The sequence below is a fragment of the Vanacampus margaritifer genome, chromosome 1 (assembly GCF_051991255.1).
Source record: "Vanacampus margaritifer isolate UIUO_Vmar chromosome 1, RoL_Vmar_1.0, whole genome shotgun sequence".
NCBI lineage: Eukaryota > Metazoa > Chordata > Actinopteri > Syngnathiformes > Syngnathidae > Vanacampus > Vanacampus margaritifer.
This window is the reverse complement of record NC_135432.1, coordinates 3,610,662-3,636,889: the sequence shown is the minus strand read 5'-3', so window position 1 is coordinate 3,636,889 and position 26,228 is coordinate 3,610,662. Positions and strand designations below refer to the sequence as shown.

At 39.0% G+C, this 26,228-nt stretch overlaps 1 protein-coding gene across 6 annotated transcripts in view; it reads left to right on the top strand.

Moving 5' to 3' along the window:
• The window catches only part of tceanc (transcription elongation factor A N-terminal and central domain containing), a 32,202-nt gene that overhangs the window by 579 nt on the left and 5,395 nt on the right, over positions 1-26,228 (top strand). Inside the window, exons 1-3 of one of the 6 annotated variants that reach the window (XM_077567451.1) lie at positions 3,909-3,937; positions 6,792-6,891; positions 21,296-21,407. The gene's annotated coding sequence lies outside the window, so the exon portion shown is untranslated. Of the gene's footprint in view, positions 1-3,908; positions 3,938-4,709; positions 4,821-6,791; positions 6,892-21,295; positions 21,408-26,228 lie in introns of those variants that run through there. The other 5 variants (XM_077567461.1, XM_077567412.1, XM_077567441.1 and 2 more) reach the window with 5 other exon arrangements.

Sequence of the window (26,228 nt, the reverse complement as noted above, 5' to 3'; positions counted from 1 at the left end):
ACTGCATGTATGTATAAGATATGATGTCCGGCCTTTCTGCGCTGGCCTGTTAAGCGGGGGGGTCGGGGGGGGGTTGACTCCGGCTGCCTCCCACATTCCATAAACACGCTCAGTTGTGTCGCTGCAGTGGCTTATGGGACGACGTGACCCAGAGTGCAAGGTGGAGCCTCAGCGGGAGATTTGCTCCGCCTCCTAAACTGCCGTCGTCCTAAATTAGCCGCTGCCGACAAAGCCTTAATGTCATTAGCATGGAATTGGCAGCCGCTAACGTATATTAGCTGAGCCTGTTTAGCACTGCGCCCGTCGTCTGGGGCGGGCAACGCGGGGTGAGCAACACCCCGGTTAGGCGGGCACAAGCACTGTTTAGGACGCACGGTTTTCCTCGTCTGATGTTGTCCTCCATGCTGGTCTAAGTGGATTGGTGTTAAATCAGTTTCTCTTAATAAGGTATTAATCTGCATTCACTTTGTGGAGTGGGGGCCGTTGGGGGTAAATGGGTTTAACCAGATTAGCACCTTCCAACTCACTTGTATGGCTCCACAGAGGCCCAGGGTCAATTAGCTCAGTGGTAGCGTGGTGGTCCGTGAAATAATAATAATAATAATAATAATAATAATAAAACTTTCCTAATATGTTCTATGCACCCAACTAGACATTCTGATTAATATTTTATTTGAGGAATTAAACAGCAAAACCCACTCGTTTTTAATTATCTCCACTTGCTAATGACTTCACAGTTGCTCAGGTAACAGCCAATCACGGCTCACCAGTTGTCTAAATTTGGTCACGTGACATCTATATTTGGTCATGTGGCATGCTCAAGATGAGCAGTGATCGGTTGTTATTTTAGCTTTGAGCATCTGTGATGTCATTTTCAGTTGACAGCAAGTGGCAAAACGGCTGCTCGCAGGGCTCAGTTAATGGCCAATCACGGTTCATCAGTTGTCTAAATTTGGTCATGTGACATTCTCAAGATGAGCAGTGATTGGTTATTTTAGCTTTGAGCATCTGCGACAACATTTTCAGTCAGTTGCCACCCAACGAGCAGCTAGCTGCTAGCCGCTAGCTGCTAACTTTTTATTGAGCTAATTTTGTCTTCAAATGTTCTTGGCATATTTTATACACATTATCAAGCATTGTGTGATTTATGTTAACTGTATTTTAGCATATTATTTAAGTGTAAAAAACGTCCTCTGTAATTAACATTTGTAGTTATTTCCACCATTTTGTTGCTTGTTTTCATTTTTTGTTTTGAAAATAGTTATAGTTATAATATTAAGATATAGTGTCCACATTATATCTTGAAAATAAAAACGTAAAAATCTATCTTGACTAAGGTCTTTTTTGTGATGTTGCAGACCTGCAAAAATGAACATACCTGATACTAAAGATCAGGATCGTTATCAGGCATGCCGATGAGCCGATTATATGAATCGGGTGCGCAAGTGGGCGGAAACATCTAAACCTGCACGACTCCGGATCTCGAGGACCGTAATTTGGCGAACCCTGCTATCGAGGGCAGCGCCGCCTGGTAACCCATGGCAACAACTGTTGCTGAGTCACATCCTTGTCTTCCTGACAAGACGCTCCAGCTGCTGCCATCGGGGTTCGAATACTCGGGAGATTACCAATGCGCCACATGCGACTCAGTTGTCTGGGCGTAGGTATTTCCCCCGCTATTGATGACAGATTATAATCCAACCATCTGTTTTTGTGCTTTTCTTGTTGTGATTGCAACACAATACGGTTAAATCTACGTTGTCAAGGTCATGAAAAGAGCAGCCGAAATACGGTCAGGGAACATTAGAGCATTAAATATTGATCTTTATCGTCCTCCCACAGTCTATAATGTCTGGATCACTTGCGGGAGAAGACACCCTGATTCTGCTGTCCGTCTCCATGGCAACAATCCCCCCTGGTAGCAGCGCTGAGTGAATCAGCATTTGGCTGCGACCACGCCAAACAAAATAACACAAATATACAGCTGCAAAAATCATCATGTTTGTGTCACGATGCGAGTTTCCTGTCCAAATAAGGTTTCCTGCTGGCTCGCTCCGATAAAATAGCGGGTTATAAATACACACCAGTGAGCAAACGTGCTGTCAAAGATGTCGTCAGAGAGTTTTACACAGCTATCAAAGCCCTCAGGTGTGTACAATAAAGCAAAGCTGCTGAGCTAATGTCGAATTTTATAGCCCCTTCCTAGAGAGACGTGCGTGCATTTCCCTCTGCTGCTTTCTTTCTGCATGATGGATAATTCCATTACAAACAGGCAATAGTTTGTTAACCAGACCACACATTGCAGAATCATCCTGATTCTTGAAGCACTTGTAAAGTGCACTCCTCCCTTTTGTGTAAGTGCAGACGAGTTCAAAGTGAGCTAAATGCTATTGAAATTGAAAAGGGAGTCAGGAAGTGGTGTCCGAGCTGTAACGCGCGGTGGCTGATCAGCTATGGACGGCGCTGCTGGATAGCAAAAAAAATGGAGAGCAAACAAAGGGACTGAAAGTCCACAGGTTTAATTTTTTTAGTATTGAAAAAATAGGCTTCTTGGCGCTACCACGCGTCACAAAGTCCACGGCATCAAATTCAGTAACGTCCAAAATGAAAAAGTGCTGCGTCGGCATGACAAAACAAAAAAAAAAAGGAGGCGCCACCTTGTGGTGTGGTGCCTTACTGCAGATTGTTACAACACTCCAAGCAGAGCAGGCCCCTCCCTAGACACCGTGCATAGGGCCCCATCCTCCATTAAGGGGCCACATTTTGCGCGAGTGTGTCGCCTGAATGATGACAAACATTATAAGTAACGGATGGAAGGACAACATGGCAGCTCCATTCTGTAGCTCTCGTTGATTATCCCCACTCGGGCTCCATCGTCCCAGGTGGGGCTCAGATCAATGTTGTCTAAATGGCCGAAACCCGTGCTTGCAAATGCATTAGCTGCAGCAGTGCTCGTAATCAATGCTGCCTGCCGCACAGACAATATACTCTGTGTCTGATGGACTGATTTGATGCTGTTGTCCTGATTATATCCACGTGCGGGATGTGCAAGAGCCACATTGCTGCTTTCTCATACGAGGTGATGTTCAGGAACAATTTGTGGATCATAGTGTCAAAGGTGGCAAAAATCCTTCTCAAATAGTGGGGCGGGGCCCCCTGGGTGGGAGCATAATGCGATGTCAGTGACCCCAGGGAACATGTTTTTTCTTTTCCCCTACTAGAATGAAGTGTAATTGCACATCCACTACAGTAGGTGGCAGTGGAGCTCTCATTGTCATAAAGATGCGTATTTACAGCAATTTTATAGACAAATTATACTATTTATAGTTGCGGCGGAGAGTCGGTGGGCGGAAAAAACATTTTTTTCTTCCTGAGGGGGAGGGGTGTAACAAAAAAATAATTGAGATGTAGATGCACTGATACTAAAAAATTTCAATGAAAAAAAAATGGAAGTAATCGCCGCAGTCTGAAAAACACGGCTGAATGAGGCTTACTGTATTGTTCCAAGTTTATTTCAGTGAACTAACGATAAAACTAAAACTAAAACTAAAAAAAAACTAAAAACTAACTGAAACCACAGCTTAAAACTATTTCTAACTATAATTATAGCGAAGATGTCCTTGGTTTTCATCCTCGTCAATTAATATCATACATAATAAATACATAAATAAAAAATGTACTTATTTTTATATTGTTTGTCCGTACTGAAAGGAAGTTGTTTGAGACCTGTAATTTACTATTTAAAAAAAATAATAATTATACAAAAAAATGAAACTAATAAAAACTAACAAACCTGCTCTAAAAAATAATTAAAAGTAAATTAATAAAAAAAAAAAAATCAAAATGAAATTAAAAAAAAACTAACTATACAAGAAAAAAAAATATTATGATAACCATGCACTGTTTATGTTGGGTGGCGAGCATTGGACTTCTGACTGTGAGTGACATTCTCTTAACTGTCGTATTTATGTTGGAGCGATGCCAGACTTTCCAGCTGTAAACGTGGCTGATTTCTCAGGTCGTCACATCACGTCTGTAGAAACCAAGCTAGGAAAGAGAGCATATATTACTTGGGCAGATGACATTTGAGTCTGTCCTTTCAATTTCCTCTCCTCTTTTTCATGGCTCGCAGGAATTTTTTTTATTTTTTTTTTATAGTAACCATTATCAGTATTAGGCCCGGAGGGGAATGTTTTGACTTACATCCCCACCCCATACTGCTCCATGTGTAATCTCTCTTTCTATATGTGTGTGACATGAGACTTACATCGTTGTGCAATGGTGGGATATAAAATGCACACATTGGACATTGAGTCATGTGTTTATCAGTTGTATTTATAGGATTAAGGGGATTTTTTTCTGGGGGGCCTGTATTTGGCTTGATAGTCAAGGACATCACATGTTTTGTCTGATGGAACTCAATAGTCCTGTTGACAACACTCCCATTTCCCGCTTTATCAAAACACACAAATGTTATGGTGCTGAAGAGGATGTGGAGTACACCGAAGTCTTGTTGTATTTTTTTCTTTAGAGCCTAAATAACAATTTATTTTTGAAAAGATGATATCCAAATGTCCCTGCTCCTTCGAAGGCACCATGTTAGCGAACGAAGTTGCTAGCATTAGCCACCAGCTGCTAGCCAGTTTAATAGCAAACAGCAGCGTGTTGGAAGATTCCAGTAGAGGGCAGGCAAGGCTGAGAGAGGGCTGGTAGTAAACTTCTTAAGACGATGCGGAGAAAATTCGTCACGATTGGCAGTTGTGGACGTTAAGTGGAAGTTATCTGCTGAAAGATAGACACTCAATGTAAGCCAGGCTACAGTAAGTAGAATCAATTGCGATATGTCCAATGGTTTTCGTATGGTCTGTTTTTTTGTCTTAATTTTGTCTCGGCCATTCATTTCTCAGAAATGATGTGAGTTTATCAGAAACATTTCCCACGGTGTGTATAAAGTGGTTCATGAGATGGCAAAGCTACAAAGCTTTGTTTTATTAGCAACTCAAAACATCTGTGTAACACGTCGTGTCAAGTATCATACCTTCAAAATAACAACAATAATAATTATTATAATTATAATAACAACACAGCGGTGGCATACCCAATGAAAAAAAAATTAGTTTTAGTGTGCTTGCTAGCTAAGCTAACTAACCCACTGTAGTGCCAAACAGTGTGGTGCAACTGTTATTAGACGGTGCACTTTTATTTTGAAGGCCTTACTTTTGACAGGATGTCACACTGATGTAAAAAAAGTTGCCAAGCAAAGCGCCTTTCGTACTTACAGTATTCGGTTGAAGTCCAAATTTTTGGAACCAACCAATCAATCACATTAAACAAGGTTCCACTTTGTCAAGAAATTGGCATGGCTAATAAGGTACTGTAAGTCATAATTGTAATTTTGGGTGTCCTTGTACTAAACCAACTGAGGTGAAATCACTAGACCATTAGTGACTACACTTTTTCAATTTTAGTCATGCTGTTATTTTGACGCACTGAAAAGGAAGAGTCTGGTGTCCCCACTGAAGGCTCAGGTACCAAATACAGGGCCTGCCACTGCATTTACACCAGGACAATTTTATTTATTTTTTACATGCATAAAAGCCTTCTCATGCGTGTTCTTTGTTCAAAAGGAGAAGTCTGGCTCTGGCTGGACTTCCTCTCGCGCTGGTCTGCAGATTGCTAACAATGTTTCAGAATCCCTTGTGTATTTTTAAATGTTACCCGATGGCGAAGAGGAAAAAAACCCTTTCATTTCTTTGCGAAAGAGCAGTTGAACACTGCTGTGACTTTCATTTAAGTTCATAGCTTTAGAAATCGAGGCACAGAAGGTGTTAAATGAAACGATACTGATTTGAGTTGAGATAAAAAATATTGGACAAAAATATGGCACTTACCATAACATTTAGGTATTCTGCTCCAAATGGCTGACATTTCTAGCTGGTAAATGGAATATTTTTGCTTTCATATTAAAGTGAAAGTCTACACTTGAGTCACATCTTTTATTTGATTGTTTTATTTTAAATCATTCAATTCAATTTCAAATGTATTTCCAAAGTGAATGACAGTATTTAGGCCGAATTCATAAAAACTCTTGTAATACTTCTGGAAAAAAAAACGCATATGGAAAGCCAGCTCCTATCACTGTCCTCATCTCGTCATATGCTGTCTCCATGGCAACAAACGGCCACGCTCACCATGGATACCCGACTAAAATAATGCACAGCATTCGGTGCATGTCACTTAATGTGTTCATTCAACGAGTGCAAAGGGAAAGCTGATGTCCAACTTTTATAAGCGTGCATGTTCCGGGTCAAGTTAATCATTGATGCCAATTTCTTTGTCTGTGACTCACAGTCATATACAACAACACCCAAATAGTAAAGATAACCAGAATAGGATGGAAGACTCAAGTTCACATGTCTTGAGTATTCATCAGAACAAAATGTTAAGTTGCTGCTATGGTTCTGGGTAGAACCGGATACATAAAGAGGATATAAAAAGTCTACACCCCCTTTTTGTGATATAAACCACCAATTTATAACCTGTAAACCACAACTTTTTTTTCATCTTTTGAACAATGAAATAACAAATTCACAAATGAATTAATGTGGTTGCACAAGTGTGCACACCCTCTTAATAAATTGGATGTGACCGTGTTCATAACTAACCATCACATTCAAATGTGTCATGTTAAATGGGAGTCAGCACACACCTGCTGCCATTTAAAGTGCCACTCCAAATATTTGTCAGATCTTCGCCTCGACTTTTTCTGACTTTGTTTTGTTTCCTTGCAGAAACCTGAAGGGTTTGTGACAACACTGTCTGTTATTTGGAACTGTTCATAATTCCTCAGTTCCAGGTGAAGAAAAGCAGCCTAAAAGCAGGACGCTGCAGGTATGATTTTCTTCTGGTTATGAGCAGTGTTGTGTTTGTGCCAAACATATCAACATATCTTTTGGTTAGTTATCATTATTATTATTATTATTATTATTAATTAATTCGTTTCTATCATTATTATTATTATTATTATTTAGTGTTTCTATTATTATTGTTATTTCAAGTACAAACAAAATGGGTACAATCACATTTCAATTATTTTTTTAAATGCACATGAAGTACAATCAAACAAACATACCTTTTGTAATTATGGTCAAAATATTCAACCATGGTTACAATAATTAATTAATTTAGTCAATTGATTCATCAATATCCAAACCATGGTTGACTTTACTCTCTCTATTTCTATTTTTCTTTGACATCATGTTATAATGGAAAAATTAATGAGCTGATTTTGACATAGTAAGGACTAAAATGTATAAGTATGTACTTTAAAATGAAGCGAGTAAATAGTCGTCAGAAAAGTGGTTAAGAACAAAGTATTTGTTGCTTTCCAGTACAGCAACAAAACCGGCAGGAGGATTTCTGCAGCTGTACAAGGAAATAATGGAGCTTCCTGTTTTGGGCTTTTGCCTCCTTTTGGCCAAGTTTCCTTCATGTTCGTATCAAAGATGATGTTGCTGGTGTGCCCTGAAGATTTGATGAATGAATTAGGGAGCTTCGGACGCGGTGGAAAAGAGCCAAAAAAAAAAACGTGAAGAGGTTACGCAATGATGTGGCGACTTGAAGCAAGTTGGCTTCTTTGTGTTTATGATCAATTCACAACGAGTCACAAGTTGTGCCAAAGAGTGAAAAGATTTCAACTGTCACTCGATGAATAGCGTCCCACATGCCTGAATGCCCCGCTGTCTTTGCAACTGAAGACAGACGGCCTCTGTGTCTTTTTGTACACTGAGGCCCCCCCGCCTTATATAAAGGCTTCGGTCTGACGTGTGCCGACATTCCCTCGCCGCCCCTCCATCTGCAGCATCCCAATTCAAATTGGACTGAAGTAGCGGTTGGGCATCAACATGGCATCTTTGTCTAGAAATCTGGCAAAGGACTCCCCCGCGCTACAATTGTTCCCGTGCGCCATTTTGTGCCCCGGCGTAGGCAGGGCGCCAAGACAAGAATGGATGTAATGAGTGTGCAGAGGCCGCCTCATGGCAGGGCACGCTCGGGCATCGGGTCACCGGCACAGCGTGCGGGAATTAAGAGTAACGCTGCCCAACAACTCACATCTTCATTATGTGGTGAAATCACAAAGACTGAATAAAAAAAACAAGCAAGTAAATGCAAACAGATGGTGGGAAGTCATCAAGTAAAAATACTTTGGTATTGTGCTTAAAGGAGACGTCAACATTTCTTAACAATTGTATGTGACCTCACTAGTCTAAACATGACATTCTGAGTAATATTACATTTGTGGAATATGAGTTATGCAGCAAAATCCAGATGTTTTTTCAAATCCATCTCAGGGAGGGGCCATTTTGCCTCAGCTTCAGAAAACAGGTGAGCTGTGATTGGTCGTTGCCCGAGCCCTGAGCAACTGTGATGTCATCTTCTGTCGACAGCAAGTAGCAAAATGGCCGCCCCCGAGGTTGGATAAAAATGTATTCATATTCCACTAACGCAATATTAACCAAAAATAGCGTATTTAGACACATTAATGTCGAGAATTATTTTTGTGTTGACTTTCCCTTTTTAAGGAGATTTTTCAGAAGATATTTCATTTTATGCATCGAAGCACATTTCCTAAGCATTTTTAAAACTCCAGCAGCCTTAATTCCAAGTAGGCCTGCAACAAACAATTACTGGTATATTAGTAATCGATGAATCTGTCAATTATTGTTGGATTACTTGATGAATTGGATTTTAATAATAATAATTTAAAATGTTTTAATTTCCACCCTTTGTTCAAAAGTAGGATTTTTTTTTAATTGACAGTGATAAAAAATGCACAAGCATTTTTTAAAGATTCGTTTACTGGTTTGATCGGTAACAAAATTCGCTAAAATATTGATCATTGCTTTCCAAAGCAAATTTTGATTCAATATAATGACAGAAATCTGAGAATGGTTACTGTCGAGAGGCTGAAATGGATGATCAAAAATAGTTTTGTGTGTTATTTGTCGATTAATTGATGCTCTGAACTCTTCTCACACACTGATATCATGTGACATCAGTCCTGAAACATTACTGACACATCTTGTACCAAATCGGTTTAAAAAAAAAAAAAAGTCAAAACAAAAATCCCAGATTTTTATTTTCTGCCAAATATCAATCAAAAATTATTACTGCAATCGTTCGTTTTGCCACCTAAAAGGAAACTAAGCGCCATGCGGATGAGAAATACAAGCCTCAGCAAGATGGGGTCTGTTTACATTGGCAAGAGGGGAAACTAAGGTTTCATCCCACCTCTTACGCAACGCATCAACATTCGGATGTTGCTGCGACTTTGCTGTACGTAGGCGGGATATCTGATGTGGGAGGGGAGGAAATGTCCGCTGTGTGTGGATTTGAGAACCCCTGCCAATTTGCCAACAATGGAGGTGAATTTTTCTTGCGGAGGTCAGAGCAGGTGAGCACAATGAAAAATGTCCTTGTCTTTTTTTTTCCTTTTTTTTTTTTTAATGCTGTAAAACCAGCTGAAGGCTAAGAAGACGTAACGTTTTTTATTTATTTATTTAAAATTTTCTGGTAAATGATTCCAGTTAAATAGAGCTTGTAGGATTTATTAGCAATTGTGGGTGGGTAACAAAAAAATAAAAATAAAAAATAAAAATAAAAAATAAAAAACTGTGTTAAATTCCAAATGATAACTGGTGGAAATTTAGGAATTACGCCACACTTCAAAACAATCTTACTGGAGAAATAGCAGAGGAGAAGCTGGAGAACGCTGACTGGTTAAGAAAAAATGGCCTTGTCTTTTTTTTCCTTTTTTTTTTTAATGCTGTAAAACCAGCTGAAGGCTAAGAAGACGTAACATTTTTTATTTATTTATTTAAAATTTTCTGGTAAATTATTCCAGTTAAATAGAGCTTGTAGGATTTATTAGCAATTGTGGGTGGGTAACAAAAAAATAAAAATAAAAAATAAAAATAAAAAATAAAGAACTGTGTTAAATTCCAAATGATAACTGGTGGAAATTTAGGAATTACGCCACACTTCAAAACAATCTTACTGGAGAAATAGCAGAGGAGAAGCTGGAGAACGCTGACTGGTTAAGAAAAAATGGCCTTGTCTTTTTTTTCCTTTTTTTTTTTAATGCTGTAAAACCAGCTGAAGGCTAAGAAGACGTAACGTTTTTTATTTATTTATTTAAAATTTTCTGGTAAATGATTCCAGTTAAATAGAGCTTGTAGGATTTATTAGCAATTGTGGGTGGGTAACAAAAAAAATAAAAAATAAATAAAAAACTGTGTTAAATTCCAAATGATAACTGGTGGAAATTTAGGAATTACGCCACACTTCAAAACAATCTTACTGGAGAAATAGCAGAGGAGAAGCTGGAGAACGCTGACTGGTTAAGAAAAAATGGCCTTGTCTTTTTTTTCCTTTTTTTTTTTAATGCTGTAAAACCAGCTGAAGGCTAAGAAGACGTAACGTTTTTTATTTATTTATTTAAAATTTTCTGGTAAATTATTCCAGTTAAATAGAGCTTGTAGGATTTATTAGCAATTGTGGGTGGGTAACAAAAAAATAAAAATAAAAAATAAAAATAAAAAATAAAGAACTGTGTTAAATTCCAAATGATAACTGGTGGAAATTTAGGAATTACGCCACACTTCAAAACAATCTTACTGGAGAAATAGCAGAGGAGAAGCTGGAGAACGCTGACTGGTTAAGAAAAAATGGCCTTGTCTTTTTTTTCCTTTTTTTTTTTAATGCTGTAAAACCAGCTGAAGGCTAAGAAGACGTAACGTTTTTTATTTATTTATTTAAAATTTTCTGGTAAATTATTCCAGTTAAATAGAGCTTGTAGGATTTATTAGCAATTGTGGGTGGGTAACAAAAAAATAAAAATAAAAAATAAAAATAAAAAATAAAGAACTGTGTTAAATTCCAAATGATAACTGGTGGAAATTTAGGAATTACGCCACACTTCAAAACAATCTTACTGGAGAAATAGCAGAGGAGAAGCTGGAGAACGCTGACTGGTTAAGAAAAAATGGCCTTGTCTTTTTTTTCCTTTTTTTTTTTAATGCTGTAAAACCAGCTGAAGGCTAAGAAGACGTAACGTTTTTTATTTATTTATTTAAAATTTTCTGGTAAATTATTCCAGTTAAATAGAGCTTGTAGGATTTATTAGCAATTGTGGGTGGGTAACAAAAAAATAAAAATAAAAATAAAAATAAAAAATAAAAAACTGTGTTAAATTCCAAATGATAACTGATGGAAATTTAGGAATTACGCCACACTTCAAAACAATCTTACTGGAGAAATAGCAGAGGAGAAGCTGGAGAACGCTGACTGGTTAAGAAAAAATGGCCTTGACTAACCCCAAAAAGTATCCTCACCCCCTCCCTCCGCCTGCTTCTCTGTCTCAAAGGTCAGAAGGGCAAGTTCCCACAAACAATTACTCCCTTCCCATAACAAATTTCCCAAACTCTTGCACCACACAACTCCGTAGTCTTATGTGTGTGTGTGTGTGGTTCTGATTTGCTTCACTGTTTTGACACATTTGGCTTTTAACTTTCATAGCGGTCATCAGTCCTGCAAACGGTCTCCTCAGTGGATTGCTGGTCTTTAAATGGACATAAAAGGAATTGGATTGATATGCAGAAGAGCAGCACATTTTCACATCACTTTGCGAACAGTGCGTCGCTTCCTCCATTTTGAACTTCCGTTTTCGGATGCTAAGAGAAGTAAGTGGCAGCGGTGACACGGCAGAATGGACTGCTCCAGTCCTTTTTGGTTCGATGTCTGATGCTTGAAATTTTAGTTATGACAGCTTGGCATTTGTGCTGGGAGGCATGTCAACATGTTAATGTTAGGGAAAATGCACTATGACCTTTACAGGGAAACCTAATTTGACCTTCTGGAAACTTTTTGCAGCTTTTGCAACATGTGTTTGATCCACGAAGGGATCCATACATTTCCTGGTTTGTGAGACCAAGATGACGCCTAAGAATTGACCAAACGGTGTTTTGTCAAAGGGAAATGACCACCGAGCTTAGCGTGTCACCAGCTGGTGGCAAAAACAGATACAGAGAGACTGGAGGAGTCACAGAGAGGCATAGAAAATGTATGACTTGTAAATTGTACAGTATTGTAACAGTTGGAGAGAGTTCAGAGGTCAACCTGTAAAGGTTGTATAGTAGAGATACACCGATGTGTTTTTTTGTTCACGGCCGATAAATACCAATTCAAATTATTTGTTGCCAAGGAGGCCGATAACCGATATTTTTGAGCCGATATTCACTTTTACTAAACGTGAAAATATTGGTGTCAAAATTAAAAAACAAATCTCCAACTATTAATGATTATTATTGTTGAAATGTGTTTAAGTGTATGTTTATTAAACAGCTTCTCAGATTTGCATTTAAAAAAATAATAATTTTTACCTCCGGGGTTAAATGAAAAAATGTAAGGTAAATAGCTCCCTATTGCTTTCAACAGTCAATAAAATTTTCCAAAATTTTAAAAATGTCTAAACTGTTCACTTTATCTTGGTTTTAATTTCAAACAAAAACAGAAGGTGCAGAGAGGGTCAGGAGCATCTCTCATAAAATTAACTGAAAATATAAATAAAAAGTTTGCTGAAGTTAACATAGTGTTAAATGGATCTATTATTACCTGTCAGATATATTTTTTTTTAAAGGCAAAATTTGTCAAAATTCTGAATTTCGTCCCGGCCAATAAACGCCTATTACTGTTGTTCCGCTACTCTTTGCACGAATAGAAAAAATCCTCACGATCTAATTGATGCCCCACCACCAAAAAGATTTATTATTCCATACTTTTCTATTAAACTGTGTATAGGTGAGTTTTCGGTGACTAATAGCAGATAGGATGTCATAAATGAAGTAATTGGAAATATCGATTCCAATGTTGATGTCCTGCTCTTCATGAGGCTGAGCGAATGTGTCAAAACAGGAAAGAAGGGATGTGGCCCGAAGCCATTTGCATTCCGCCAAACTAACAGGGTGATACGATTTAGATGAGGTTGAGTCAAACCACAGCATCTGATAGGGAAACAATGGCTCGATGCTGGGAACATGCATTCCTACAGACGCACGAGTTTATGGTCCATCCAGAACCATGAGGAGAGAATCAAACAGGACAATGCTGCAAAATGGATTGATGAATGTGTGTCATTGTCGAGCTCAGCAGCAGCAGCAGCAGCAGCAGCAGCAGCAGCAACAGCGCTGCCACGGGGAGGAAAATGTTTGGAGTGCAAGTCTGGGCTTGAGGCCAATCAATTGGACTGTGGAGGCTTCATATCAGCAAACTTTGTTTTTATTTTTCTCGCTGCGTCCGGGACATGGAGAACATGAGGGATATGCTAATGTGTAGCTCTGACAGCAATGAGGGTTGAGCTGTCAGCTAACAGAAATGCTCTTGACACGCTAAAAACGTGTATGACAGAGATAATTGGTGTTAAAAGATCGCAAGCATAAGTGTTAAAAATCAAACCTAATCCAAAATAGCTTGTTATGTGGGACTGATGCATTTACAGTGTATGTTTCAGTAAAAAACAAAACAAAAAAAACATTTTGATTTTATTCTGTAAACTGTTTATTTTGACAAATGCTTAGTGTCAACATGCTACTAGCATAAATGCCATGTGGCTATTTGCTAATGCTAATGCTAACAACTCACTCGTGTTACTTTCAGGTCTGTTTCTGGACAATAAAAACGGTCATAAAGGTACCTGAGATGGGTCGATACACATTTTGAGTAGTTCAATGTGTGTATTATTAGATTTCAAGTTGAAAAAATACGATGTTAGTACATTTATTTTGAGAAGCAAATGACCCATTTATTGTGTGGGGCCTCATAAGTTACCACGTGGTAAATTTAATATTTTTTCAAAACTCTACACTTTTGTTCAGTCCACATGTGGGTGTCATTTTTACGAACTATTGACCAATCTAAAGTGTTGAAAATGGCTTGTTCTCTCTTTGACGATGCAATGTTCAAGGGACACTTTGAGCCCTCATGGAGCCATTTTCAGTGGCAAAAAAGTTAATATTTTGTCCAGAATGAATTTGATAACTTCATTATTTATCTTGTAAATTAAAAACTTTAAAAACGAATTCTTCCACTTGCTGTCGACTAAAGATGACATCATCTGTGCTGAGGAAGTAGGTGGCGACCGATCATGGCTCACCTGTTTTCTGGGTTTGGTCAGCAAACTGAGTCATGATTGGTCGTTACCTACTTCCTCATCACAGGTAGTGATGTCATCTTCAGTCGACAGCAAGTGGGAACATTTGTTTTTAGAGGAATTGGTCATGAGAAATAATGAAGTTTCATTCTGCACAAAAAATGGCTCAACGAGTCAAGTATCCCTTCAATGGTTGAAATAAAAAACATGTCCTTTTGGGGGTCTTCTGAAATGTGATAATTTTGGAGGTACAAGGTTTTGGCCCGACACCAGCGACGTATACCTTGTGCACTTTTTGTCAGTTTATACAGTATCTGTATCTAACACATTTTATGATGCAATGTCATTTATAAAGATATTTACATACAGTGTTATATTTTCAATCATAACATCAAGATAGATTTTTTTTTACACATTCAAAATCCACTATGCTCTGCAGTCCACTTTTCCAGGAAGTATCCATGAGTCTAATCTGCTCAATTTTAGGTACACAGACATAACATTTCAATCTTCCATTGGTCTGGTGGCCATTATTTATTTTGATTGGACGGCCCGAGTCAGTCGCCACACAACAGGACAAAGAGCTCGACAAAACCTCACACAGGCGACAATTCCCACTCAGTGCTGTAAGACCTCTTGGCCAGGTCACCCTCGTAAAAGAGATTTGATCTCATTTTATCTGGTTCAAGAAAGGTATACTCGGCTCTTTGCTGCATTGAAAAGCACTTGACAGTTTTGGTTTGTGCGCGATACACTTAAAAGCGGCCTGGCATGCGTCAGCATCCGTACACAATTACCCGGAGGAATTGAAAGCTCGAGGCGAACGCATTTGCAGAAAGGTCACAAGAAAAGCGGATCTCTTTGAAGACAGGTCTCCTGTTTTCATGGGAACTAGAGAACTGTTAGTCATACTTAAATGAGACCGCGGGTAGGTAAACAATAACGATAGGCAGCGACATACCCAAGAACGGATCGCACACCTAAATAAAAACTTGTCATTTATCGACACGGTGTTGTCACGGAAACCGCCTTCAGAGCCACAACGCAGCAGATGGCCCCGGGAAATCGATGGCTCTGACTCAAACCAGCCGATCTGTGTACCAACCTCAGACGTTAGGGAGATAGTTTGGCCTCAATCGCTCTCAGCTTGTGTTTCACCAGGCACGGGCTGACATCATTTAAGATAACTGACAAAAAGCCGAGGCCCTCCACCGTCAACAGATTCATGGATTTGTTGTGTTTTGGCTCCAAGTAGTCGTGTCAGTCTAATGTCCTATACAACAAACGTCCTCATGAAATAACCCGAAAGCAGTGAGGGATCTTTAACTTGAAGTGAGTCACACAAACACAGCTCAAAATCAAGCAAGAATATTCATATCGATACAGTCCGTGGAGAATGAAAAACAGACGGTTCGTCCTCACTGCAGCCTCCCAATATTATTACCCATAATCCACCGGGATGTGTCATGTTTAGAAGGAGCCAATCAGGCGTAGCCTTATGTAATCCCCGCATTCATCCAGAAGCAGGCACACACTTTTCCCTCTGTTTTTTCGACAACCGTACACTCAAAATCACAAACGCGCACGCACACACGCGCGCACACACAGGAGGTGGACCAAGCAGTAATTGTGAACATTCCTGACATGAGCCAATGTCTGCTGTTGGGCATTCTTCAGACAATAGAGGCAGGCCACCGCAACAGATGGGATTCAGTGAAACTGGCCCTGCTCCGCTTATGTCATCAGACACGTCATATGTACATTACATCGGCCCGTCGTGGAAGCTAACACTTGCCGCAGTGACGGCAAGAGAAATCAGAGGCGGTAAAAATTCTCACATTTAGTCTTAAGTAAAAGTACAATAATGTGTATTAAAAAAAAACTCCTCTGCTTAAAAAAAAAAGAAAAAAAAAGGTATATATTGTTGCCTTGTTTTCCGCTGGGGTTACGTACCGAAAAATACCCGCAATAAATGAAATCCGTAAAGTAGTTAGCTTTATGTTTTAAATGTTTTAAGGCTCTAAAACCCCTCACCACACAGATTATACACTTTTCTCATCCAGGTATTTACATTTTCTCACATTTCTCTTTTGTTTAAACATTCACAATGTTCAAGCCTTCATAAATAAGTACATTACTGTAAAAATTTTACCAAAAAAAATCCACGAAACAGCGAGAACGCCAAAAGTGAACCGCGTTATAGCGAGGGAACACTGTAGACTTAAACTACAAATATAACAATTTATTTTAATCTGTTTTGATAACTTGTTAGTGAGAAGAAAAAAACAAGCACGCTAGTGTTAGCTCAGGCTTTGATGCTATCAAAACAATGCGTTCCCAAAGCTTTGCTAACATTGTAACCAGACTTACAAAAATACAAATTTAGTAAATGTTTACAGCTGTTGTGAAGGGGGAACAACACTTTTCCTGTAGGTTTTTTTCTTTTCAGATAAGAGAGAGATTGAGAAATTTGTGTTTTTAAGCTAGTAAATGACACGTTGGCAAAGAATCAGTCTTCATCAAAAATGCTTTTTAAATAAGGCCATATAAATGAAGATAAGGAAGGATAATACATGTTTTGATTACTTGACACAACAAAAGGAAAAGAAACCTTGTCTCTACCCAAAGTAACTTTCCTTTTCCATAATTGGAGGAAAACAAGCTAGCTACTGTTAGCTCAGGCTAAAATGTGTTCCCGTTGCTTTGCTAACATTGTAAACTGAAAATACTAATTTAGCAACAACCCAAAATCATTACTTACCTACATGTTTTGTTTTAAATTCATCAGAGAGCTCGTGGTTTTTGGACTAGCACAATTAAGAAACTATTTTGACATTTTAAAAAAAAATCTCTGAAATGGATGCAAATTTTCTTGCTTCGCTGAATATGTGACATGATTTTTTAGTTCTCCTTGGTTCACGTAACTCAATGTTTTTCCCACTTTTTGAGTCCCCAACTTTCAACTTATCAGTTAACCAAAATCTCAGTTGTGGTTGACTTTAAATCTATTTACATCATGACATCATCTACAGAGGTGAAACTGTGGCTTTGGCTATTTTGACTATTTGGGTTTTCAACAACAACAAAAAGTCATCAAACAAACAAATGTTCAAATTATGTAGCATATCTCGATACTTTGTTATTGGCGCCGTTGGAGAAAGCCAGTGTGGCAGGCTACTGTTGTGGTTTTGAAGTGGGGAATCTTTTTGTGGGGCACCACCAAGAGCCCCCCCCCCCCCCCCCCCCCCACACACACACACCTGCTGTGGCAGCTGTCCAACTGATCCGTGGGCATTCCTGCACATTAGAAGCCTTTGTTGGTTATTCTGGTGGCGTGCATGCATGCAGCCTGGTGATGTGATGAATGAAGCACGGCAGGTGAAGAAGACGCATGAGCGCTCCTCTGGGGTTTTCCTTAACGTATTCATCAACAGCAAATACTGGGCTGCAATGCATTTCGTTTTGCTGTAAAAACAGATCTGAAATTTCAATTCCCATGCACCTTTTTGGGGGTTTTGGAGAAGGCATAATCGTGTTCCTGCATGAGGTCAGTTCTAAATAATGTGGGCCGTCCCTTCACATAACCTGCTCATTACAAGGACAACATGTTAGCACATCCAGTGGTTACATTCTCTCTCACCCGTGCTGTTTGGCCTTGAGCTTCAGAATCACTCATTTTGGCGCTGAGTCGTCATTGTTTCAGGAATGTGGGAGGGTTGTCCGCCGAGGCGAGGACGGACCCTACCGTCGGCATCCAACTGCTTCTTTTAACCCTTCGTTAATATCACGTGTGCTCTTCAGAGCACAACATGTCATAAAATGGGTTTATTGGACATACTTTTCCTCTGTTCAGGTTTTTTTCTTTTCTTTTGCTGATGCTGTGCTTTGCAGGCGACCAATCAACAAACTCTGCTTTGTTTTTCATTGGCTTACAGCCTCGCCACATGCTTGCAGTCACCAAAGGAAGTCAAATATGTTTGCTGGTAGCACACAAATTTGGCAAATAAATGCCTTTGATACGGTAGATCGCCACATTTTATTAAACACACTTGGTAGGCATCTCTGGTACTGCTTTTAATTGGCTTTTATTCCTATCTCACAGATCGATATTTCTTTGTAAGTATGGATACATGGAATTAAATGTGGAGTTCCCCAAGGTTCAGTTTTAGGGCCATTACTTTTTCTTTTCTTTCTTTTTTTTTTAAACTCTACATGCTTCCCCTTAGGGATGTCATCAGGAGACACGGTGTCAACTTCCACAGTTACTCTGACGATATACATTGTCGTGTCTCCTGATGACATGAGGCTTATTGATACCCTTTTTTGTTGGGCGGGAGTGGGGGGGGGGGCAGTCTTTTTATTTGTTCATGTATGTTTTAATTATTTAGCACCTTGAGTTGCATTTTAATGTATGAAAGATGCTCTATAAATAAAGTTTGATTGATTGATTGAAAATGGACTCTCAGTTTTGAAATATAGAGCAATCAAATAAAATACATTTTTTAAAATATAGTTTCAACTTTCTCACGCATTTAACTTCCATCCATCCATCCTCTTATCTAAACATATTATAAAACATTTAATACATTTGAGCATAACAAACAAATGCAAGCATAACATGTAGAGAAAATGCTGTACATATTATAATGTATAGCTCTCCTTTCCCACATGCGAGGGCATTACAGTATGTACTATAAAAAACTGCCAAAAACTTTTGCCCAAACGCGGCAGATCGGGTCAACAATGTACTTTAGCGTCGAACATGTTTTTGAGCAAAGTCTCCGATGGAGAAATGACCTCCAGCATCTCCACTTCTGCAATCGCATCCTTTGCCAAGGAGGAAGTGGGAGCGTTGCCTTGCTGAATGAATGGGGTGGGTGCGGATTTGGTACTACCTCCAGACTTTACCCAGAATTCCCCGGTGCGAGCTGAAGCGGCAGAAAGACAGGAAGTGTGACCTGAGCTTGATAACAGCGGGGGTGGCTATTTCTGACTAACAGCAAGTGCGGCATACACAAGAAGTGTCTGTTGTGTTTCCTGTTATTTAGTCAGATGACAGTATGGTGGTTTGCACCTCTGCCTCACAGTCCTGACGTTCGGGTTTGGTCTTGGCTCTGGACTTCCTGTGTGGAGTTTGCACGTAAAGTAAAGATACGGGCTAATCAATAGCATCGTGTGACTGTGTTATGTGGATATTTGAACACAAACAATGCAAACACACATGTAGTCAAACAATATACTCACAAGCATATATTCTTTATCATTTGTGAAATACGACTAATAATCCTGCAGCTTTTTCAGTAACTCGTAGTTGTGAAACTCTTCATTTGTTTGTATGGCTGTATTATACTGCCCCCTGGTGCCCAAATCTAGCTTCCCAGAAGGTGCTGCAATTAATTAATCAAGATGCACAAATTGTTTAATTCTTTGCATTCTATTTGTTTGTATTGGTTTATTTTTTTAGAAAATAAAATATTATAGAGTGCTATTTCCTTATTAAAAAAATACATGACATGAATTTATGTTGGGTTTTTCGGGAAGGCTGCAACGGATCAATGGCATTTCCATTCATTTCAAGGGAAAAGACCATTTTAGTGCTTTGAGTTACGAGTTACATATTTGTACTTATTACTTCCCTCAACTGATCAGATGTGATCAGCCGAGTGCGTTTGTGTGAAGTCGGTGCATCAGGCAGGAAGTGATGATTATTTGGAAGGCAAAGCTTAAAAAGCTGCAGACCCTACATCAGTTTTTGTGTGATACAAACCTCATGTAGAGGTTTAGCGCTCTGTGCCACCTTCCTTCCTCCTTCTTCTGTCCGCCGCAATGCCAAATAAGGCCAGCCTGCGCTGAAGTACCGTAACATTCTGGTACTGTTTAACTCATTCACTGCCATTGACGGCTATAGACGTCATAAATTCATTTGAACTATTTCTATTAAATTAACATTTTTTCCCACTTTTGTTAACAAGAGTATCAAAACCTAGAATTTTTTGGGGTACATATAGAACAGATAAAAAATTTGTGATTAATCGTGAGTTAACTAGTGAAGTCATGCGATTAATTACGATAAAATTTTTTGATCACCTGACACCTAATTTTTATAATATTTTCTTTAAAAAAATTAATAAATAATTGTAATTATTATTATTATTTTTTTAAATCTTTTTTTTATTCTTTTCTTAGAATTATAAAAAATTAGGGCCGTCAGTTGATTACCATTTTTAAACGTAATTAATCGCATGACTTCACTACTTAACTCACGATTAATCACACATTTTGTATCTGTTCTAATACAATTTTAAAGAAATTCTAGGTTTTTATACTCTTGTTAACAAAAGTGGGAAAAATGTTAAACTAATAGAAATGGTTAAAATTAATTTTCGACGTCTATAGCCGTCAATGGCAGTGAATGAGTTAAGAGTTATTTAAAAAAAAAAATAAATAAATAAAAAAAAATTACATATTGTTACTTTTATTTTTTTATATGAAATATGAACTACAGATCTTTTGTATTCAAATGTAATCACTTTTTAAATTAAAAAAACAATGATTTCTCCTCAATCAATGGTTAAGAGGAATTGGAAAGTAATGTATTTTTGCAGGTATGTTTTTGCTGGTGCACTTTTTCGCCTATGTAAAGGCACCCTCTGACATCTGTTTCTTCTGTTTCGAGGCTCCCCCTATAACCTTTTCTAGACCAATAGGTTCAAGTTTCTTAGGGAACCTGTGCAAATGCGGTGGAAATACAAGACAGTTCTCAGGACTGTTGTACTCTTAAGTTCCTCATACAAAAATACACACATTATTGGTATGTAGAGTTTTACAGTTTAACACACACAGGTGAATCTAAAATCCATTCCAGTGGCCAGGTTAAATTTGACCTGGTACACAAACTTTGGCGCGTCTGTACAAAAGAATTACAGTTTCAAATATTTTGCTTTTTATTATGTATTGTGGCTCATTTTAGGAAAAGTTATCACATAAACAAAAAGTGACATTTAAGTTTTTTTTTTTTTGCCGTCATATATGTAAGGGCTAACAAAAACACGTGACATCATTCACCTCTCTGTCTTTCCTTTCACACAGTTGCGGTTACATAACAACCCCAGCCGAGAGATTGTGACCCTGCAGTGCTGTTTTCACCTCCTGGCCACAGCTGCGATGCGTCTCACTGCGCTCAGTGTCAGCGCAATGAAACGTGAGCGCTGCTTGTGTTTGGGTGCCTGTTTAGAAGAGCAATAAATGCCCCAAAATGGCAATTCACAGCCGACGCGAAAAGCTGCAAGAAACATGACGTTGCCCTTTTGCCAGCTCCTTCCTCTTTTCTTCAGGACCATCCTCGTGTGTGTTTGTTCCTCTCGTGTAGTCAGTGAGAAAGTGATACGCTACCTCTCTGTCCCCTTTTAAATCAGAGAGAATGAAAAGAGCGTGACCTGCGTGCCGTAGTCCGATCTTCCCACTTGAGCTCGTGTTTGATCGCATCTACATTTTGATCCTCCACAGAGACGGCTGAAACTCTTCTGTGACTTCCTTGTTTTAAAACAGACAGAGTCTGCTCTATATTACGTGCGAATGAATATACACACATTGTATTGTACTCTATATCAATAAGGTTCACTCACTGAGCTGTATGGAAAGAAATTGCCTTTTTCTCAATTTCCTTTTTGACAATAATATATTCTATCAATGCAGCCCCACTGGTCTAAATATGGTATTCTGGTTGCATTAGTAATATGAGTTAAGCAGCAAAATCCAGCCGTTTTTATCCATCTCAGGGGGCGGCCATTTTGCCACTTACTATGTTGTGAAAATATCACCACAGTTGCTCATGTCTCAGGTGCCAACCAATCACAGCTCAGCTTCAGAAAACAGATGAGCTGTGATTGGTCGTTGCCTGAGCCACTGTGATGTCATCTTCAGTCGACAGCAAGTGACAAAATGGCCGCCCACTGAGATGGATGAAAACGGCTGGCTTTTGCTATATAGCTCATATTTCAAAAATGTAATATTAATCAGAATGTCATGTTTTAACTAGTGAGGTCACATATAACATATTATTGTCAAGAAATGTTTAAGGTTGACTTCCACTTTGACAAAGTTAATAATGTTCATGATGGACGCAGTCAGAGAAATATTCTGTTAATCCTATAGCACTAAGAGATTGGGATTTTTTTTTTTTTTAGCCACATAGCACAATCAAATAATTACACAGCTCGTATGCAGTACATTGCGACAACCACAACATTAAACATACATTGTTGACTTGAGATACAAGTTAAATTCATTGCATGACCACGCTCATAACTCAAGAGTCGTATTACAAATCTTCAAAATCTCTCCCCCATTGTAATGAATGATGATATCGTTATAGGATCTGTTTGTGTAGTGACTCTTGATGCTAACATGCTAGCATGTCAACAGTGTTTTGCATTGTTTGTTAGCATTAAGCTAAATGGACTTTGTTTAGGCAAAGCTATGTGGTTGTTTTACATACATGCGTAATTTTCTTAGGTTTAGGTTTAGTTTGACAGTAAACTTCAACAATAAACTGCATGAAGCCTCTTTTTATTTAAGAATTATTTACTATTTTAATTGCTGCTTATTGTAAAGTGAGTTGAAATGAGTTCATAGCCATTAGCCACCATTCAGTGGGCGTATCTCAAGTTTGTGTTCACAAGTCAAAACCGAAAACGGACCTAATGAACCACTCGTATCTCAGGGCATCATCATATTGTTAAATTATTACCTCTCTAACAATATTATTCAAAACGGAGGATTATCATTTCAGGTACATTCATACAGTAGAGTACATTGAAAGCTGTTAATATAGGCAGTCATCAACATTTTTTTATGATGGCATTAATAAATAATTTTTTCTTGCTGTGGCAAACTCAGTCCCACTGTACCTAACATTATGGCCATGAAAGTACAGTACTGTACAGTGTATGTCGCTTGGCACAAGCATTTCATCAGTTAAGGGAACGGAAGGGAAGCAACAGTACATGTGTTTATTATTGATTAGCCAGACATTGCGAAGGAGAGATGGTGAGCGACCTGCTTCCAAGTCTGCTACGGATGACTTGCCACATGACCAGGAAGGAATTTGCAAGGGTGTGCATCAGCATCTGGAGCGTGTGCACGCTCACATGCGCTTTTTTAGTTCTCTGGCGATCTGACTTGCCGTCCAAATGTGGACAAAGGGTCAACGGGTTGGCGATGATGAGTCAAAAGTGTGCGACGGAGGTGGGGAACTGTGTTAAGTGTTTTCGAGTCAAATCAACCTTTAACATTTCTTGTCAATATGTTATATGTGACCTCACATGACATGACAATCTGATTAATAATACATTTATGGAATAGGGGTTATGCAGCAAAATCCAGCCGTTTTATCCATCTCAGCGGGCGGCCATTTTGCCACTTGCTGTCGACTGAAGATGGCATCGCAATTGCTAAGGGACCAACCAATCATAGCTCACCTGCTTGGCTGTGATTGGTTGTTACCCGAGCAACTGTGATGTCATTTTCACTCGACAGCAAGGGCAAAATGGCCGCCTTCTAATATTGATACAAACTGCTGGATTTTGCTGTTAACTCGTATTCCACTAATGTAATATTAGCCAGAATACCGCATTTAGACTAGTGGGGCTGCAGTGAACATATTATTGTCAAGAATTTTGGGGGGTTGACTTTCTATTTAACTCATTTGCGCCCAAAAACATACAAATATATTCTATTTTAAATGTTTTAACCGTTCCATATTTATATATATATTTATTTTTTTTTTATGTTTTTTTTTTTTTAATGCTAGAGCATACAGAAGGCTTTGATGCAGCCTCTCAACTGCAAAGAACGATTAAAGAAATGGTAGTTATTACACAAACGGCCATCAGGTGGCAGCAGAGCAAAAGAGATCAACCAGGGCCATGTTGGAAAAAAAAGCTTATTTACTCACATTTCCACAGATAGTAATATACTTTTTTTCCTGATAAAAGAAGAGACTCTAATCTTTATTTTGGTAGGTTTCGTGTTTTTATAACAATAGAACACAATATTCTGCGGGTCTTGCAAAATTGGTCAAAATCCAGTAAAACAGCCGGGAGTGAAGGGGGTTCCTTCAGTGAAAATGGCTGGGAGTATGTGAGTTAAGTACAAAGTGGCAAAGCTTTTGCCCACCGTTGCTGTTCAAAGTGTCATCTCACACCGCAGGTCCAAGAATCTTAACTATGGGACGTCTGGAATTCAAACGTAATCACACAGCGGAAATGAGCAGTGGAGGAGAAGGAGGCAATTTTAGATTTTGGGACTTGCTTGGCAAAAACTAAGGAAAGTCTCAACTTGACAAGTCTTGCCAGTTTATATTTGAAAATCTGTTTTCAAGATAAGGTGCCTTTTGTTTTGTGTACGTGAATGTGAGCCTTTGTAAAGCGCTTATGATGTAGATAAAAATGCCACTCCATTTACCATTTTGGGAAGAAAAGCTATTACAGGCTTATTGATTTTAGCTGGGTGGGCAACATATGGAGCAGGAGAGAGGTCGGAGAAATGGGTGTTGTTCTAATGGGGTTTTGGGTGACACGTACTCAACGATAACGGTAACAGGGGTATCCCTCCGAAAAGCTGGCTTTATAGGAGACACTATCCCGGACAAGCTCCCACAGCAGAGGGATGTAAACATGCACAGTTTGAATACAGGAATAAATTCGACAACTAACAGTTGCTCCTCCACCTTCTCACATTTGGACCGCTTCATGTCAGTCTTGAACAGCCACTGCCGCTTGTGGCATGTCAAATTGTTGTTTTCCGGCCATGGCGTGACCATGACAATGTCTAGCCGATCACACCCTACAAAGTGGGAACCAACCAAACACGGCAGGAGCGTCAGTCAAAACAGATCAACCTTCAGGGCCGAAATTTGCGACGAAAAAAAGAGTTCCTTCCGTCATGTGGGATCACGCTCAAGGTTATGGTGTGTGTGTGTGTGTGTGTGTGTGTGTGTGTGTGTGTGTGTGTGTGTGCTTTTGTGATGAGTGGGCGAGCGGTGATACACACACGCTAACACGGTTGTCAAATTACATGAAACAAAGATTCATCGTGAACCTCCATTTTGCACTCACTGCGAAGACAATGCTGTCCACTGTTGAACAGAATCATAGTCATTATGGCTACGGTTGTGTGTTGGTGTGTATGTCTAAATGTTTTTAAATCATGAGAGGTTAATATATGGTGCCTTTGAGTTTGGCGGCAGCCTGATGTAATAGCTTTGCTCCCAGCATACCCCACTGTCATATGGTGTTCCACAGGGTTCAATTTTGCCCCCCCTGCTTTTTTCATTTTATTTGTTGTCCCTAGGTTCCATTTTAAGAAAGAAATGGTATGCGGATGACAGTCAGCAAAGGGGACACTTTCTCCCTAAGGCTACTCTTGTCCTGTCTGGAGGAAATCAAAGCCTGATGGCATTGAGCTTTTTGAATTTCAATGAAAGGAAAACAGACGTTTTGGTGTTTGGCCCCAAGTGGGCTTGGTTACCCCTGGTGTCTTAGCTAAAACCAACAGTCTGGAATTTGGCTTTTAAATTGGACAGTGTTTTTAAATTGGACTGGAAATTCGGTGCTGTTGTTATATTTAGCCTTTTTTTTATCTTAGGAAACTGGATAAAGTGAAGGCTCTCCTCTCATAACAGCCCTTAGAAGCAGTAATCAATGCCTTTGTTGGATTGCTGTAATGCACTTCATTTTTGGAGTCAGCCAGTCCTCCCTCAAGCATTTCCGTGTGGTCCAAAATGCTACTGCTCGCCTCCTAACTGGAGCTCGTAGGAGGGAGCACATAACTCCAATTGTTCACTTACAAGTTAATTTTAAGCAAAGTAGAGTAGCCTAAAATTGTACTCAAGTTAAAGTGCTACTTCAAAAATAATGTTACTCAAGTAAAAGTAAAAAGTAGTCATCAAATAAATCACTCAAGTAAAAAAAATATTTGCTGAAAAGAATACTCAAGTACTGAGCAACTGCCTGAACATGAA